At 43.2% G+C, this 13,421-nt stretch overlaps 1 long non-coding RNA gene across 1 annotated transcript; it reads left to right on the forward strand.

Moving 5' to 3' along the window:
* Positions 1 to 5,737: 5,737 nt before the first annotated feature.
* LOC111828325 lies at positions 5,738 to 13,207 on the forward strand. The gene is made up of 3 exons (XR_002832161.1): positions 5,738 to 6,000; positions 7,030 to 7,181; positions 12,952 to 13,207. It is a non-coding gene; the product is annotated as an uncharacterized LOC111828325 (long non-coding RNA).
* Positions 13,208 to 13,421: the final 214 nt, after the last annotated feature.

Below are 13,421 nucleotides of genomic sequence, written 5' to 3' on the forward strand. Positions count from 1 at the left end.
GCCCCGTGCAAGACAAGCAGAACCATGGGGGAGCCCCAAAGAACTGTCTCCCATCAAGGCAACAGGTAACTTTCACTTTCAGGAAATTGTGTTATGAACGAGCACCCTCTCCAATAGGAAGTTTCTTCTATACAAATCAACTAAGGACGGAGAACCTGATTTGATAAAGGATGTGGCATAGTTATTCCTTGCTGTTATCACTAACATAGTGACAGTACACTTTCCTGGCTATCTGACAGCTTCTGCAGTCAGGAGCAGGGCATGGCGTAAGTGGTCCCTCTGATTTGGGGCTCACAAGACCAGGGTTTCGGCTGAGACTGCGGTCTCCCCTGAGTGTCTAGGAGGAAAGGAGATGCTTCCAATCTCACTCCGGTTGTGGGCAGAATTCGGTTTCCTGCAGGTGTAGGACTGAGGGTGGATCTCCTGTGGCTGCGGCTGCAGGCGTCCTCAGCTCCGAGAGGCCACAGGGAGCTTCTTGACCCGTGGGCCTCCCCAGCGTGGCCACTTGCTGCTGCAGAGCCCACAGAGCAGAGGGCCAGCAACTCCAGCAGAATGGGCGCTGCAGTCTGTGTGAGGGAACCCATCATTGTGTTGTTGCCACCACGGTGGACATGTGCTCTCCTGTGTCCTCAGATGTGTTCCTGGATGGGGCTGGATGGGATCAGAATCAGTGGGGTGGGTGCCAGGGTGTCCTACCAGGAGCCACCATTTGGGGTTGAGTGACAGTGTGTGTGTGAGTAGGGTGTGGGCACGAATTGCCTGTGGACTTAGAAACTTGAGAGAAGTAGCCGCTGAATTGTCATTTGAATGATCTGACTGGGTGTGTCTCTGTCCCACAGCCTGACCATTCCCTGACCCAAGGCCCTGAAGGTCAGCAAGTGGAGCAGGGTCCCAGGACAGGAAGCACTTACTGGGCTTTTCCCCAAAGGCCTCGGCTGGGAGTCCAGCATCACCGTCTATGGACCACCAGGGAGGAGGCGCGATCTCCTGAGAGCTGGGGCTGCATCTGTGATTCTTGGGGGCAGGAGTCCTGCAGCTGTGGGTGCGGGTTTGCGTTTCCTCCAGCTCCCACTCTAGCACCCAAAATAGCCGTCCCTGACCAGGCCCCTCATGGACTTCCACCCTCTGCCCTGTGCACAGGTGCAGGCCCAGGCTCATGCAGCCCAGCCCAGGGCCCTGGGGCCACCCCAGGGAAGTTCCCGTACCCTTGGTGGGCAATGGGTGAGAACCTGCACGGCAGGTGTGACTACTCAGTCACATAGGACAATCTCCTCGCACCCGAGAGAGAAGAAATGAGACTTAACTGGCTCCTTCCTGCCATATTCCTATGGATCAAACTTTGCCCCCTCTATCCTCAGGCCAGGGAAAAATGTGGGTATTTTGCTTTGAGGAAAATGACCATAGAGTACAGCAGGCCACTCAAAGTTCTAAGAGTGACTCTGTTTTAGTCTGTTTGGGCTGCTCTGACAAAAATACCATAAACTGCATGGCTTATAAGCAACAATTTATTTCTCATAGTTCTGCAGGCTGGGAAGTCCAAGATCATGGTGCCGGTAGTTTCAGTGTCTGCTGAGGGCCTGCTTTCTGGCTCATTGACAACCTTCCCTTCACTGGGTCCTCACTTTGTGGAAGGGGCACTAATGCCAGTCAGGAATGCTCCACTCTCATGACCTAAGCACCTCCTGAAGGCCCACCTCCAAACACCATCACATACAGCATATGGTTTCCACATGGGAATTTCGGGGGGGGGCACAAGTATTCAGTCCTCACAGCACGCTCCTTCTTGGATTGAAGTCTGCTGAGAAGAGGCATTTGAGCTAAACCCTGAGGGTTGGCATTCCAAATAAAGAAATGAGGGTGTACCCAGATCCCAAGACCACAAAGTGCAAGGAGTGTTTGGGGACGCTCAGGAGATGATCTTAGTGCAGACATAGGTTTCAGCCAATTTTATATTTCAGGATAAAGAATTTGAACTTGATTTCTTAGGCCATAAGTTGTCTATAAATATATATATATAGTTTTCACCTGAGGATTTATTTATTCATTTAGAGAGAGAGAGAAAGAGAGAGACATCTATATGAGAGAGAAACTTCAATCGATTGCCTCCTGCATGCCCCCTCCCCCAGGATCAAACTGCAACCTCGGTATGTGCCCTGATTGGAAATCAAACGCACAACCATTTTTGGTTACAGGAGGACGCTCAACCAATTGAACAATGGGGTCAGAGCTCCATTGATATTTTTAAAAAATATGTGTTTCTTTATTGATTTCAGAGAGGAAGGAAGGAGAGAGAGATAGAAACACCAATGATAAGAGAGAATCATCAATCAGCTGCCTCCTGCACACCCCCTACTGGGGATGGAGGATGGAGCCTGCAACCCAGGCATATGCCCTTGTCCAGAATAGAACCTGGGACCCCTCAGTCCGCAGGCTGACGCTGTATCCACTGAGCCAAGCCGGCTAGGGCTCCATTGATATTTTTAACCTAGAGATCCTATGCAGTGGGAGAATAGAGCTCGGGAAAGTTTTCTAGTTTCCATCAGTGTGAGATTGTACAGGTAAGTCCACGGAGAGGGAGGGCAGGTAAAGCTGGGTTCTCCATCCAGGTCTAGGGGTCACCGGGGGGTGTGTCCGTGAAGCTCAGAAATTGCACGCCATGTTTCTATGAGGACCTCCATGACTTTCCTGCACTTTTCACAGGGTCTGGCCCTACAGGGTGAAAGAGCACCGGCAGAGAGGAAATCAGCGCGCCCCTCACCGCCCCAATCCCACGGGGGAGCGAGCAAAACCAGCCTGGAAGTGCGGCAGCTCAGGGCGGAGGCAGCTCAGGCTCGTAGTGACAGGACCGGGCGCAGACGGAGAGGCCGGGACGATCCTGTCACAGCTCAGACTCCAGCTGACCCGGTCCCGCTTCCCGGCTCCACGCTGCGCCGGGGACGGAGGCGGTATCGGCGGGCGGACCCAGCCTCCTCCCCCCGCGAGGCGAGCAGAGCCGGACCGCGGGCTGCGGCGCCTCCCGCGAGACCCGGACCTTGAAGGCCCCGCCCCCGGGCCCCGCGCAAAGCAGGACGGGAAACGAAGACGGGTCCCATCGTTTGGTTTTAGAGCGGGAGCCAACGCCCGCGGTCCTCAGCTGCCGCTCGCTGTTTCTAGGGAGCCGGGGACGGAGCGGGAGGAAACGCTGCAGCGGCGGCGGAGTCCCCGTGACCGACTCTGCTGTGGCCCCGGGGGCGCAGCCGGGCTCCCGCGCCTCACGCGTCCCGAGTGACTCAGGCGAGGCCCGGCCGGCGGCTCTGCCGATCGCCGCGTGTCCCTGACCCCGCACCCGACCGCCCCGGGCGGCGTGGCCTGGGGGCTGGGCTCCGGGCGCCCCTCCCCGCGCCGCCCCCCCGGCCTCCTTCCGAGCTGAGCTTGGTGTCCGCGCGGCCGCAGCTCCGGGCGGGCCCGCCCCGCGGCCGGCGCTGCCTGAGGCCCGGCTCAGCCCGCGGGTCTCGCAGACTCTGAGGCCCTGGAGGCGGCCCTTCCGCCGGACCCGGCTTCGGTGCCTTCCGTGCCTTCGGGTTCCCCCGATCCGCCTAGCGGTGCCCCTGGAAGGTCCTTGTTCCCAGGAAGCGAGGCCGTGGTCTCCATGCGAGCGCATCAGTTCAATGCGGTGCTGTTACAGGGGCCCCCGGGAAGCGCACACACAAGTTGGGGCCGCAAAAGATCTAAATATACTAATCAGCACAAAGTGGTCATTGTTCTGTGCAGGCGATTCTTTAATCACTGATTCTGTGGCTTCCTCTCAGTGTTAATATGTTGGTTATCCCGTTGACTAGAATATAGGAAGACCGGCTGGTTTTTGTGTAAGTTTTATAAGGCTCTGTGGGGTGCACAGTCCTCTGCCAGGGGCTGTACCCCCGTGGACGCCGGGTAGTAGACAAAGAAGACATGAGAAGACAGAGGCATATAGGAGAGTCTTTTTAAAAAAAAAATTTACATTTTTTTACATAGAGGAAGGGAGAGGGATAGAGAGTTAGAAACATGAGAAACATCCATCAGCTGCCTCCTGCACACCCCCTACTGGGGATGTGCAGCAACCAAGGTACATGCCCTTCACGGGAATCAAACCTGGGACCCTTCAGTCTGCAGGCCGATGCTCTATCCACTGAGCCAAAGCGGTTAGGGCAGGAGAGTCTTTTTTGCAGGCCATGTAGCCATTGCTAACAAGGAGCCATCAGACAAAACAGTTCTTCAAAGTAACTTCACACAGTGGCTGGGCCAAGCAGCCCTTGCTAATATAGTAGCAAACAGGAGCCATACCAAGCAGCCACGCACCGGCTGGTTAGTAACACCTTTATACTAACTTAGACACAAAGGCTTCCTGCCAAATAGTGACATCAGTATTTGGGTTAGAGTAAGGTACTCCTGCCCAGTGTGTTCAGTACAATCTCTGTGTCCTTGCTTAGATTGGCCTTGAACATCCTGATTAGGGTTCTCCTGCTCAGATTGGCCTTGAACATCCGGCGTACTCTGATTAGGCTCCCACAGGCACTATCTCAGTCATGGCCCAGGTTTAAGTGTTCTCAAAACTGACTTATCAGAAGGAGGAAAAAGTGTCATGAATGTGACATAACCGTTATCTCAGGAATAACACTTAATTCACAGAAAACATATCTGCAACCCTAGAGGAGCTACATGGGAACCACAGGCTCAGATATTTCAGCCAAGAAAGCTGCTGGTGCCAAAAAGACCTCAGAGGAGAAACGAAGTCAAATTAAACTGTGATGTGAAAGCCATTTCAAACACTGTTTTTAAAAGTTGTCTAGTGCTGACATGAATGTTTGTTTTTATTCCTGTATTTGAGGATTGCAGCTTAACCGCTGTGCCACAAAACCGTTTTTCATATAAGAGTTGTCTCTGAGACAGAACTGGCATCCACCTTCTACAGCGTCCGAATTTGACTGGCTGTCAGTTACTGTTCGTAGAAATGTTCTGGAAGTAAGGGGTGAGGGCTGTTGCCATCCACAGTTCATCCACTTCTTTGTAGTAATAAGCTGAACTGTAGTAGATTATGTTCTTTCAAAGCTAGAACTGTTAAGTTTGCAAACAAGCATGACTGTTCCATTGCCAGTTATTTTATTCATGGCTTGGTCTTTTGGGTTTGCACCAGAAATTGGAATTGCTTGCCATTATGTGTTTAGGTGGATTGAGGCTCAAAATTAATGATGACATTTAATAGTTTCTTAAAGCATCAAGTGGTTCAACTTTTGATGAATTAGAAATGATATGTAGTTTTTGTTTGTTTCATTTCAATATGCCAGTGATCTGTTAGGTGTGCTTTTTAAATATTGTCCCAGCATTTGAACAGAAATGCCCTTAAATGTTGAGAGCTATTTACTATAAAGTAAAACTTGTCTAAATCCTTAAATGTGAAATGTGGAGAAATTAGTGAGTAGTAGTAGGGAATGTAGGATCAATATTGTCGGACATAAGTGCTTATCTCTCAGCCCAGTGATTTCCTACAGTTGATTTTGTCAGCAACTAACATGTAGCTGTAATGTTAATTATGTACTGATAGTGTAAGGTAACTATGAAATGGTAACTAATTACCTGAAAGAATCAGATCTGGAATGCCCTTTGATGTTATGATTACTTGTACACCTACAATGTGATTAGATTGTATGACACTCATCTAAGGATTAATGGCTCTTCTGTAAACTTCTGATAATTTTCTTCTCGTTTTGATTCCAACAGCTAGCCAGAATGTATTTGAATTTATACAGAAGTAATGTTGATATCTGAAAGCCATGTTGAACTTCTCTGAAGAAAGGGCAACAATGATTGCAGCTGGGGATTTGCAGGAATTTGTTCCTTTCGGTCGAGACCACTGCAAACACCACCCTATGCTTTGAACCTTCAGCTTCGGCAGCTGCAGCCAGCCTCTGAGCTGTGGTCGTCTGATGGTGCTGCTGGCTTGGTGGGATCCTGCAGGAGGTTACACTCCACGAAAAACAGAAGGTTTTATTAAGATTCTCAGTTTGCTTTTGAAATGTAGAGAGATTCGATCTACTTGTAATTTAAGGCTACCCAGATGCAACTGAGAAATGAGTATGATGCTACTTCTAGGGTATAGGTTAAGATTTGCTAATTTTTATCAAAGCTAAAAATAATGACCTTAATTGTATTATAGTGTCATGGCTGTTTAGACATATAACTCAGGGATTTATAATGAGAGTCGCTATGATTATGGTCCATTTAAATCTCTTTTTCTTCACTTAGTATGTGGGACCAGATTTCATGTTATTTGATGGTTAGTAGAGTTAGCAATGGTCCCTGCTGCCAAAAACTTCCATGTTTCTAGAGGAGAAAAGAAATGGCACATAAGTAGATACAGTACTAGTTTTTAAATAGGGGAATGAGAAGTAAGTGCATGTTAAACAGTCAGTCTTTCTCATCTTAATTCCATTTCTGTATCCCTTTTGGGATACCAAAATTTCCAGGAACGGAATCCAAACCTTTCTCTGCCCTGTCCATTTTGATTTTTGGCACAAGGGCAGGAAGGTGAATGTATATGCAGTTGTGAAGCAGGGAAGTCTGCATGGTGGGTAAGCTCCTCCCCCCAGTGTCCCATGTGCACTTCACTGCCCCCTCTGCTTCACCCCCCATATGCTTAATACGTCTTTAGTCTCCCAAGAATGTTGGCTGAATTTTTGGATATATAGGTAAGGTCTAATTTTTGTTTATTTATATTTTTGGCAGCATAAAATGGTAATGTAATAATAAAATACTTAATATAGAGAATTCTTGAGGTAAATTCTCATTTTTGAAATCCTGTAAGATATAGTATGATACATACACCCACACCCCCTCCTCTGTTAATCAGTGGCACCAAACCTAAGAGTTGGGCTTGGATTGAGTCTTACTCCACAGACAGAGAGTAGGAGACTTGTATCTGGATTGCTGTTCAATTTTAATAAATCTTGCTCCATAATGTTGCAAAAGAAATAAAAACTGCTTAAACATGTCTTATGTATGTAAATTTTTAAGGAAAGCTGGCAGCTAAGGAGAGGCGGAAGTGAAATTGGAGAAGTGGATTATGACGAGGAACTCTATGTGGCTGGAAATATGGTGATCTGGAGCAAAGGAAGTACAAGCCAGGCCTTTACAAGGCCTTTACAGTTAATAGTCCTGTTCAACAGGTGAGTTGATTTGAATTTTAGTATTTGATTGATTATTGAGTAATTTTTTAAAAAACAAAGCTTTTATTTTAAAATTTAACAGAAATAATAAAAACAAAATATAATGATCCTAGTAGCTAGATATATGTTTTAACATGTAGTGAAGATAATGGTAGGGAAATAAACATTTCATTTATTTTCTGTATCATTTTTTTACATTGTTCTTTGTCAATTTAATGGTAATGTTTAAACACTTGAGTAATTCAATTAGTTATTGCCAAAAAAATTTATAAGACTTAAATTTAAGGGTATAAGCACATGATTATATTTGGTTGCAAAGTGTTGAATAAATAAAAATCAAGTTCATAGTAAAAATACTCAGAGAGTAAGGGAAAGGGGAAAAAAATCTAATTTGCTGTCATTGCACATGCTCGGGTTGCTGGCTCGATCCCCAGTAGGGGGCATGCAGGAGGCAGCCGATCAAAGTTTCTCATCATTGATGTTTCTATCTCTTCCTCTCTGAAGTCAATAAAAATATATTTGTATATGTATTTATATTTCATAAATTTATATATAAATTTATATGTATATTTATATGTAAACTACATATATTTCTGATTATAAAAAAAGAGTAAAAACAAATAAAAATTAGTAATTAAAGGGACAGAATTAAGCATTTGCCCTGCCTTTTTAGGAAGCCTTGCAGTTCATCTCCAGTTAATAAAGGAAAACCCTTATTAAAAGAAGAGTACCACCTAATAAATATAGAAGGAATGGTAGAATTTGAAAATCGCTATTCTGTGTAACCTCTTACTCCAGTGTAACCTCTGATTCAGACAAGGATTTTAAACAACGGGGTCAGAGCTCCACTGTTCTATGATAGTTCATTACTAAGCCAAATGGGATAGTAATGCCATTGCGTGATAGGTGTTAGCATGGCACCAAGGTGTCACCCAAAGTGAAGAAACAAATGCATCTCTACTTTGAAGCTTCATGTTGTTCTCCACCTCCACAACCTGGTGGGTTTACCATCACTGATAGGGGACAGAGGACTCTCTTATACCTACAGCTGTAATGTGGCATGGAGACATGATGTCATCTACTCAGTTTTCTTCCCCAAAATATTTGACATGAATATGTAGACCTTCCAGTTATAGGAAGTATGGGGGCTAGAGGATCAGTTTGTAAAATGAGATGAGGAATGGGTGGAGGTACGGATGAAACAAGAACCACCAGAAATTGAGAATTATTGAAGCTGGCTGTTGGAGATTTATTATGTTACTCTGTTTACTTTGTATATATTTGAAATTTTCTATAATAAAGACTTAACGAAAAAAACACTATGAGATACAATTAGACAAATCCAGAATATGGGATAGTCTACATTCTGGTCTCCTTAAAGAGTTAGTCATAGAGGGGGAAAAAAGGTGGGGCCTATTCTAGGTTAAAAGGACATCACCAAATGCAATATTTTTTGCACCAGGTTGAATGAACATTGATTGAGCCCTGGTTCTAGAAAATTGTCTTAAAAAACATGTTGGGGAAAATTTGAAAAAGTTGCAAATGGACTGAATATTAGGTGATGTTAGAAACATTTTCTTAGGCAAGATGATGGTTTTGTGGCGTATTGGAGAAAATATTTATTTTGGGGAAATGCATGATGAAGTCATGATGTGGGGGGTTTTCAGGTAGTCAGCACCCCACACTCAAATCCCTCACATGCACATAGGCAGATATGGCATAATGGTAACCATTGTTAGATTTATTTGTTTATTCTTAAAACATTTTTTATTGATTTTAGTGAGGAAGGGAGAGGGGGAGAGAGAGAGGAACATCAGTAACATCAATGGTGAGAAGAGAATCATTGATTGGCTGCCTCCTGCATGCCCACTACTGGGGATTGAGCCCGCAACCTGGGTATGTGCCCTTGACTGGAATCAAACCCAGGACCAGGCGGCAGGCCGATGCTCTATCCACTGAGCTAAACCGGCTAGGCCTTAACAACTGTTAGATTTAGATGAAACAGGTGTTCACTGTATTATTTCAACTTTTCTTACTGAATATTTTTAGAATAAAAAGTTTTGGGGCGGGGGAGAATATATTTATAGCAGTTGGATTAATTGTTGGGCTATTGACAAGAGATTTCAAGACTTTTTGAGTAATGTTAAATTCCTTAGTGGTAAGCACTGCAATCTTGGTACCTGGACATTGCTTTTTTGTGTTTTCCCCCACGAACTGTTTCCTGATGAACATTGTACCCTTCTAACAATATACTGGGAATGATAAACTGAATTATTCCTAAACTTGAGGGCATGTGTAAAAGCATTCCTGTCCAGGAGTGTTGAAGCCAATGACCATTTTTTAAAAAAATATATTTTTATTGATTTCAGAGAGGAAGGGAGAGGGATAGAAAGATAGAAACATCAATGATGAGAGAGAATCATTGATTGGCTAGGGCACAAGTGACCATTTTGATATCCCCCCCCCCGCCCCTCACCCCATGTAACCATATGGTTAGTGTAGTTGTGAAAGTGGCATGACGATATCCAACAAGTGTTTGTTTGTTTTTTTTAATATGTATTTTTATTTTTCAGAGAGGAAGGGAGAGGGAGAGAGAGATAGAAACATCAATGATGAGAGAGAATCATTGATTGGCTGCCTCCTGCACAACCCACACTGGGGATTGAGGCTGCAAGTCAAACCTATGCCCTGACCTGGAATCAAACCGTGATCTCCTGGTTCATTGGTCGATGCTTAACCACAGAGCCATGCTGGCCGGGCTCAAACTAATTCTTTGCTTCTATGTTTCCATCTTAAATTCTCCAAAGGATGATTGCATGTTTACTAGTTTCCATGGATGTGCAGTTAGATGAATTGTTTTTGTCTCCGTCTTAAGATTGCTTGTAAATAGAACGATAAGATTTTTAATTTCAGTCCTTTTGGTCTGGAAAACATACTGTTATTTAGTCTTCTTACTATACGGGGGAAGACATTTTATATTTGGTTAGGAATCAATACCAGGTGTATGTGACTCAGATTTAGTTGAACAAATAAATAGGTAACTAAAATGCTGTATGCAGATAAACTAAAATGCCATATAATACCTGTGTGTCCACAGTGTGGTGAGAGTCAGGCTCTGAAGGAAGGATTTCTCAAAGAAGTTGCTGATTGAACTGGAAGTTGGGAAAAGAAGGGCATTCGAGGCAGAGCGAATCAGCCAAACGATTTATGGGAAAAATGATGTTTTCTAAGTTCAGAACGGATGTACCCAGGGTTTGGGTGTGGAGAGATGCTTGCAGGTACTGAGTGGATCCAAACTGAAGGGCCTTGTTTGTACCTGGGAACTTGAAATTTAAACTGTACACAGAAGGAGCCTGTCAAGGATGTTAAAATGGAAAGTACATCTTCAGTTCTGTATTTTGAGAAGATATGACTTTGGTGGCAATGTGTAGGATGTGTAGGATTGGCTGGAGAGTAGAGAGACTATTGTCAAGGATACTGTTCTATGATAGTTCAGGGGGAAAAGATTGGCTCTAAAGAGAGAAGACAGAGATGAGAGACAGAGCTGAGGGAATGTGCAAGTCCTGAGACATCAGGAGTAAGGGGGAGTATGGAAATGCTATTGGGGTGGGGATGGGAGTGGCCTAGAAGAGATTAATGGGGGGAAAGGAGGACCTATGTAATACTTTCAACAATATAGATTTAAAAAATAAAAATAAAATAAAATACTATCTGCTTTTAGAGACTGGGAGGATGGGATTTCATAAAAGGAAGCTGAGTCAATAATAGGTACAGCAAAGATTCTGGACATTTCAGGTGGGAGTGCAGCTCTAATGCTGGTTTTTCCTAAATTCGACAACCACAGATCAGACAATTCAATTTAAAACTGGACAGAGGGCTTGAATGGACATTTCTCTAAAGATGTGTACATGGCCAATGAGCACATGAAACAGTGCTCAGCATGTTTAATCATTAGGCAAATGCAAATCAAAACCACAGTGAGATACCATGTCATACCTACTGAGATGACTGATAGATTAAACAATGAAAAAAATAAGTGAGGATGTTTAAACTGGAACCCTGTGATTACTGGTGGAAAAGTAAAAATGCCACTGTGGGAAACCATTTGCTGTTTCTCAAAAAGTTAAACCTAGGCAGGGTGGAGGGGATCAATGGGGGATAGAAAGGGACATCTATAATATTTTCAACAATAAATTTCAAGATAAATAAGGGGGAAAAGTTAAACCTAGAATCACCATATGATCCAACAATTCCCCTTTTGAGTATATATACACAAAAGACAGAAGTATCAATCAGATGCTCAAACCTCAGAGGGAAGGTAGGGGAGGGTGGGGGTAAGGGGTAGAGGTCAACCAAAGGACTTGTATACATGCATATAAGCATAACCAATGGACACAGACACCAGGGGAGTGAGGTCATGAACGGGAGTGGAGTGGGGGGCAATGGGGGGATTAGGACACATATGTAATACCTTAATAAAAAAAACTGTTGAAATAAAAAAAAAGATTTGAAAGCAGGGACTCAGTCGAACACCAGTGTTCATAGCAGCATTATTCACAATAGTTGAAATTGGAAACAACCCCAGTGTGTATGCAGAGATGACTGGATATACAACATGTGGTATATGCCTACAATGAAATATTTAGCCTTTAAAATGAAGGAAGTTCTGAGATGTGCTACAACATGGATGAACCTTGAGGATGTTATACCCAACATAACATAAATACTGTATAATTCCACCTTCATGGGGTACTTTGCTTCGAATAGGTAAATTCATAAGGACAGAAAATATAATAGAAGCTGAGGGAGGGAGAAAGGGGGAGTTGTTGAATTGGCAGTTTCTGTTTGGGATAATGGAAAAGTTCTGGAAATGGATAGCAATGAGGTTATACAACTTTATGAATGAATGTATTTAATGGTACTGAATTTGTACACCACAAAATGGTTAAAATGGTAAATTTTACATTATGTATATTTAACCACAATTGAAAAACCCATAAAATACCATTAAATAATTTCAAGTAAGTGATTGTTAGGCATGCTAGTGAAAGTTGAATGGCATTTCCTAGTTTATATTTTGCAAGATGAAAGGGAAAGTTTAGTTTTTCTAAAGATTTTTTTCTGACTGTCTAAGATTGATAAGATTATTAAGAAACCTGTAGGTTATGAATAGCTCTTCTGGTAATCTTTAGTTTTATAAAGGACATAGGGTCAATACAGGTTGAGCCACGGTTTGAGGTCACTTTTGTGGCAAGGCTTCTATCTAGTAGATTTTTAAATTTTTGTCTACTCTTTTCTTAAAATGTATTTACACACATACTTTATCTTTTCTTATAATATTTATCATTAATTTGTTTAATTTTATTTTACCTTACTTTTTTTGTTCCCATGGTGCATGTGCTGAGCTGGTGAGGAGATAGTATATATCTATATATCATAATTATTTAGTTATTTATTTTAAAAATCTTTCTTTTTGAAAGTATTATAGATGTCCCCCCTTTTTTATTGTCCCTTCTAGCTCACCATAATTCTTATTTAGATACTATTTGCTAATAGGCTATTATTTAGATGCAATTCTTAGATAAGCATTTTGTTTTAATTTTAGGCATTTATCATATCACAGGGTAAGTCTGAAAAAGCCTACAATAAGTTTCTTTTTGGAATTTTATTGAACTTTTTGATTCCAAATGTATACCTCTTTTTTGTTGTAGTTCAAAACAAAATGAATAATGGTGGTTTTGTCTAAGCATTTTTATATTATTCATTAAAGGAAGAGTCCCTCATCTCTTTCCGGAGAAGGTGCTGTGGAGACTGTGGAAATGACAAGAAAGAGCCTCAAATCTCGTGGAGAAGGTGCTTTGGAGACTGGAAATGACAACAGAGGATTTAGAATATCACTAAAATCATTTAGGTGTTTTGGTATTCCTTTCATTTTCCAGCATTGTGATTACTTAATTTTAAAAATGTTTTAATTGATTTCAGGGACAGGAAGGGAGAGGGAGAGAGATAGAAATATCACTGATGAGAGAGTCATCAGTTGGCTGCCTCCTACACACTCCCTCCTGGGAATAAAACCAGAAACCTGGGCATGTGCCCTGGTCAGGAATTGAACCATGACCTCTTGGTTCATGGATTGATGCTCAATCACTGAGCCACACCTGCTGGGCCAGCATTGTGATTTTTTCTTTTCATATTCTTAGATCAACTTAATGTGAAAATGGAACTTGAATTGCTTTAGTT

This window comes from Myotis lucifugus, unplaced genomic scaffold (genome assembly GCF_000147115.1).
Source record: "Myotis lucifugus unplaced genomic scaffold, Myoluc2.0 scaffold_331, whole genome shotgun sequence".
NCBI lineage: Eukaryota > Metazoa > Chordata > Mammalia > Chiroptera > Vespertilionidae > Myotis > Myotis lucifugus.